General features: G+C 44.5%; 1 long non-coding RNA gene across 1 annotated transcript; it reads left to right on the top strand.

Moving 5' to 3' along the window:
• The first annotated feature begins 241 nt into the window (after positions 1 to 241).
• Positions 242 to 3,790, top strand: LOC134484050 (uncharacterized). The gene is made up of 2 exons (XR_010061379.1): positions 242 to 560; positions 1,550 to 3,790. It is a non-coding gene; the product is annotated as an uncharacterized LOC134484050 (long non-coding RNA).
• The last annotated feature ends 1,470 nt before the right edge of the window (positions 3,791 to 5,260 follow it).

Raw genomic sequence — 5,260 nt, 5'->3', positions numbered from 1 at the left:
GACTTGAGTGTCTCATTTTCCGTATTGATTTCCGCACCCCCTTGAGTGTGGTTCTCTGGAACTGTGTGTGGGGGCAGGTGATGCTGGGCCTTTGCGTATTTCCTGATGGGCAACATACAATGTCCCTCTGGCCACGTGTGTCTAGAAAGCCAAAATAATCTAGGAAACAGATGGGCTTGGGGATGTGGCCATTAAGCCTAGAGGTTTAGTATGAGTACCCCTAATCTGAAAAGTTTGGAACCAGAGTTCTTCAGATTTCTGAGGTGTCTCTTTTTTTTTTTTTTTTTTTTTGACAGCTTTTGGAATCTTTGCACATGTGTGATGGGATCGCTTAGTGGTGTAACCCAAATCTAAACATGAAATACACAGTATGAACACAAGCTGAAAGCAATTTCACGTGGCATTTTTAAAGAGCCTGTTGCTGTTGGCTTCAACCTGACAAATGAGGTCAGGTGTGGAATTTTCCACTTGTGGTGTCATATAGGACCTCAGAAAGTTCCAGAACTGGATTATTTAGAAGTTTGGGGTTGGAGATGTTCAACCTGTATCACAGTCACACGGTAGGCTGTGGGTGTCAGATATCTCAGGCTTTCAGTAATTAGTGTCAAGACTTCAGACCAGTGATTTTCAACCAGGCCACACCTCAGACCTGGGCACATGTAGTAAGGAAAAGCTGCATGTGCCCCTGACTAGCCCTGTGGCTTTAGAGTCACATGTGCCTGCACACTTTGGGACATGGGGGCATCAGGATGCTCGAAAGGTACAGTTAGAAACTCCAGGAAGCTAGAAGTCCAGACTCGAAAACTGTGCAAGACCCCAGAGATGCCTCAGCTAGCCCTTGTCACTCCCTGGGAGATGTCTGATAGCCATTTGTAGAGGCTATCTTGTGTATACTATCTTGCATATTGTATGAATGTATCACCTGTCAATTAAAAAGCCTTTGTCCTATGGTTTAAGGCAGGAAATGGGAGGCGGGACATCCAGGAGGAGAGAAAATTCTGAGATAGAGTCAGGTGCAGGATATCTGCCTGGGAAGATGTGGGGAGGTGGACACATGGTTCCTGAGCATGGGTAACCAGTCACGTGGCAGAACATAGGTTAGAATAAATGGGTTATCTTTAGCTATGATCTAGTCAGAGAAGAGCCTAGCTGTGTGGCCAAAGTACTTGTAAATATATTTCGAGTCTGAGTCTTATTTCCGAGAGCATGGGGCTGGGAGGAAGAGCCAAGCCTAACTTTACAGCCGTGGGCTGGGAAAGGTATATTTTAAAAGCCATGCCAGTAACAGATATCAAATCCCAGGTAGTGATGCTGTGTCAAGTCAGACCCAAACCAAGTTCATTGTATGTGACTCCATTCATAATAGTTGTGGCGTCTGCAGCATAGCATGTCATGGCAGATATCCGAGGAGTGATTACATGGGGTTGCAAAAGAGGCAGGAGGAGTGAGGTATGGGAGGCATGGGGGATCCTTGGTGGAGGATGGCTTTGCTCATTACTGCGACTGTAATGTGACCCTGACAATGCCTTGTGGGTGTTCTCCTATACAGGGACTCATCCGACTGCACACATCAGTGTATGGTATACGGTCAGTCAGGCCGTTATGTCAAAACAAACCTGAAGCAGGCGGACAATGTTTCAAACGAATCAGGTGGGGAGTATTCATCCTAAGCCACCACACAAGCATCCGACAGCAATTACCGTTCATCTTCCCCCTGTGCCAGCCCTGCTAGACCCACACTTGCGTTAGCTCATTCAATCCTCATAAAACTTTGTGCGGGGTGGGGTGGGGTGTAGACAGGGTAAGAAGCTTGCTCAAAGTCCCTCAGAACAATTCCTCGGTCCCAGCTCTTAAACCCAGTGAGGCACTTAGATCTGGCTATGCCACTAAATGGCCATGTCTGAGTTGGGTGGGTCTCTGAGCAAACAGCCTTTTAGTGGCTGGATGCCTCCAAGTGATACCTCATAAAACTTCCTTTTTGATGGTCACCAAATTGTTCCCCCAAATTAGTCAGGGCCTGTGTCAGTAGGTCTTAAAGTATACGCTGCCTGGTGTGATAAAGTCACAATTTGAATTTCATTGTCCTCGCAAACATAGTCTTACATTTGGTCCTCAGAGGCACGGGGTTATAGGCTACAGGGTTGCTTGGGCGCAGGGAAGCCTCACTTCTCTCAGTGGGCCACCAGTTACTCTGGGGCCACCAAGGTCACAGGCTGTTCACATGGTCAGGGCAGTCCTGAGCCCATAGGACAGAGCCCACTACTGTCCCTCCAGAAAATGCCAGAGTCTTGGAGTCGTTCACGAGATCCACATGTCCTTCCTGGGGAGGCTCCCTTCATCACCCTGGACCAGGAGCTCGTTCTCTCCACAGCCTTCAAGTCAAAAAGAAGACAACTTGTGTGGATCTCCCCATCTGGGGGAAATATATATATCTTAGATCAGCAATTCTCAACCTGTGGGGTTGGAGGTCCTATATCACATATCCTGTATATCAGATATTTACATTCAGATTCATAACAGTAGCAAAATCACAGTTATTTATGCCTGGGGTGGGTCACTACAACATTAGGAATTGTAGTAGAGGGTTGCAGCATTAAGAAGGTTGAGAACCACTGCTTTTAGACTAAAGCAAATGTCCTTGAGGGAGGCTTTTCTTGTACTGCTGTCTTCATATGAAAGAATAACCATTGGTTTCTTCAGATGTAACAAGAATAACCATTTGTCTCTTCAGATGTAACAAGAATAACCATTGGTCTCTTCAGATGTAACAAGAATAACCATTGGTCTCTTCAGATGTAACAAGAATAACCATTGGTCTATTCAGATGTAACAAGAATAACCATTGGTCTCTTCAGATGTAACAAGAATAACCATTGGTCTCTTCAGATGTAACAAGAATAACCATTGGTCTCTTCAGATGTAACAAGAATAACCATTGGTCTCTTCAGATGTAACAAGAATAACCATTGGTCTCTTCAGATGTAACAAGAATAACCATTGGTCTATTCAGATGTAACAAGAATAACCATTGGTCTCTTCAGATGTAACAAGAATAACCATTGGTCTCTTCAGATGTAACAAGAATAACCATTGATCTCTTCAGATGTAACAAGAATAACCATTGGTCTCTTCAGATGTAACAAGAATAACCATTGGTCTCTTCAGATGTAACAAGAATAACCATTGGTCTCTTCAGATGTAACAAGAATAACCATTGGTCTCTTCAGATGTAACAAGAATAACCATTGGTCTCTTCAGATGTAACAAGAATAACCATTGGTCTCTTCAGATGTAACAAGAATAACCATTGGTTTCTTCAGATGTAACAAGAATAACCATTGGTCTCTTCAGATGTAACAAGAATAACCATTGGTCTCTTCAGATGTAACAAGAATAACCATTGGTCTCTTCAGATGTAACAAGAATAACCATTGGTCTCTTCAGATGTAACAAGAATAACCATTGGTCTCTTCAGATGTAACAAGAATAACCATTGGTCTCTTCAGATGTAACAAGAATAACCATTGGTCTCTTCAGATGTAACAAGAATAACCATTGGTTAAGTGACATTGGGCAGATCTCCCAACAGAGTCCGGGCCTTCACTCACAAGGACAGGTGTGCTCCTGTCATCATCTGGTGAGAAGTCTGTAGCATCCTTTACAATTGATCCAAAGTCACTGGGTAGAGGGAACCTCTCCACTACCCTGCCCCATTGACAAAAATAAAGAAATGCAGGCCAGTGGGAGCAGTCAGCCGCTACACTGTCCCCTGCTGGCAACTTCTGAGGAACAGATTGATTCTCTTCCTAAAATACATGCTGCTGAAGGACAGGCAGACTACTGGCCAGAACTCAGCAGCTCTTAGTTTGCCTGAAAAACCACCCCCAGCAAGACATAGTCAGCTGCAGTACTGAAGGACACTGAAGTTGATTTAGGGGGCTGCTATGTAGACAAGACCAACACACAACCCCCGCCCCACACACACACCAAGACAGCAATGTCGAGGCCATAACTTCTGATTCCTTATTTATTTACTGCTGCACAATCCCAGACTTTATCTAGCAATTCTGTGGTCTGGTGGTGGGGCCATTTTTCAGGGACAGACTATTGAACTGACTTTGCCTTCATAATCGAAAGGGACAGGGGGGACACTGGCTAGTGTTTGCTTGTTGTCAATACCTTGACACTTGGTGCTAGCTCTTGGTGCAAGGAGTAGAAAGTTACTAGGCTTTCAAAAACTCATACATCAGGTGAAAGAAGGGACATCTGAGGGCTGAGCGTTTGTCCACTCATTGCCATGGCATGAGTATCCCCAAAAGAGATCTGTTGTGGGAACCCAGCACGTATTGGTCAATTTTTTTTTTGGTTCTTTTTTTCGGAGCTGGGACCGAACCCAGGGCCTTGCGCTTCCTAGGTAAGCACTCTACCACTGAGCTAAATCCCCAGCCCGTATTGGTCAATATTAAGAGAACCACAGGATGAAATCTTGAAGAGGTGATTGGCTTATTCATGGACCGGGAGTTAATGGGTTAATGGGTTATCTCCAGACTGGGTCTTTTGATTTACATGCCTAACATCAGGTGAGAGCCTGCAGAGCCCCCAGCAGTAAGACCTTTACAAGATACAGCTGTCCAAGCCCCTGCCCTCCATAAATGTGTGTTAAGGAAACCTTCATTCATTGTAAGCATTCTGGTCTGTGGCATTTGACTATGGAAATAACAACAAAAATTACCTAAGTATATTATTTTCTTCAAGATCACCGGAGTGTGCAAGCTTCAGGCTCCACCAAAGCTAGACCCATCTGGTTGCTTTCCTCTCCCCTGACTAGCCCCTGCAGACATCCCACTGATATACTAAGGGGACTGTAGCTCATCAGGGTTCACAGATGATTCCATTGCCCAGAGATACCCCTGGAATCACCATCCTCCACTCCAGCCCTTGATCAGAACTGCTATTGGCCAACCAATGTCTTAGCTGTCCCCACCCAGTGACTTTGGGAGTAAAGGGGAAAGTGATAAATGAAGCTGGTTTCCAAAAAAGGAGGCTGTAGATCAGAGGTTCTCAACTTGTGGGTGACAACTCCTTTGGAGGGTTTATTAACCCCTTCACAGGGTCAAGTAAGACCATCAAAAATAAAAATATTCACATTATAATTCATAACTAGCAAAATGACAGTTATGAAGTTGTAACAAAAATAAATTTATGGTTAGGGGTGCCACCACAACATAGAGGAAATGTATTCTAGAATCACAGCATTAGG

Source organism: Rattus norvegicus, chromosome 1 (genome assembly GCF_036323735.1).
Source record: "Rattus norvegicus strain BN/NHsdMcwi chromosome 1, GRCr8, whole genome shotgun sequence".
Classification (NCBI taxonomy): Eukaryota; Metazoa; Chordata; class Mammalia; order Rodentia; family Muridae; genus Rattus; species Rattus norvegicus.
This window is presented reverse-complemented; position numbering and strand designations above follow the sequence as displayed.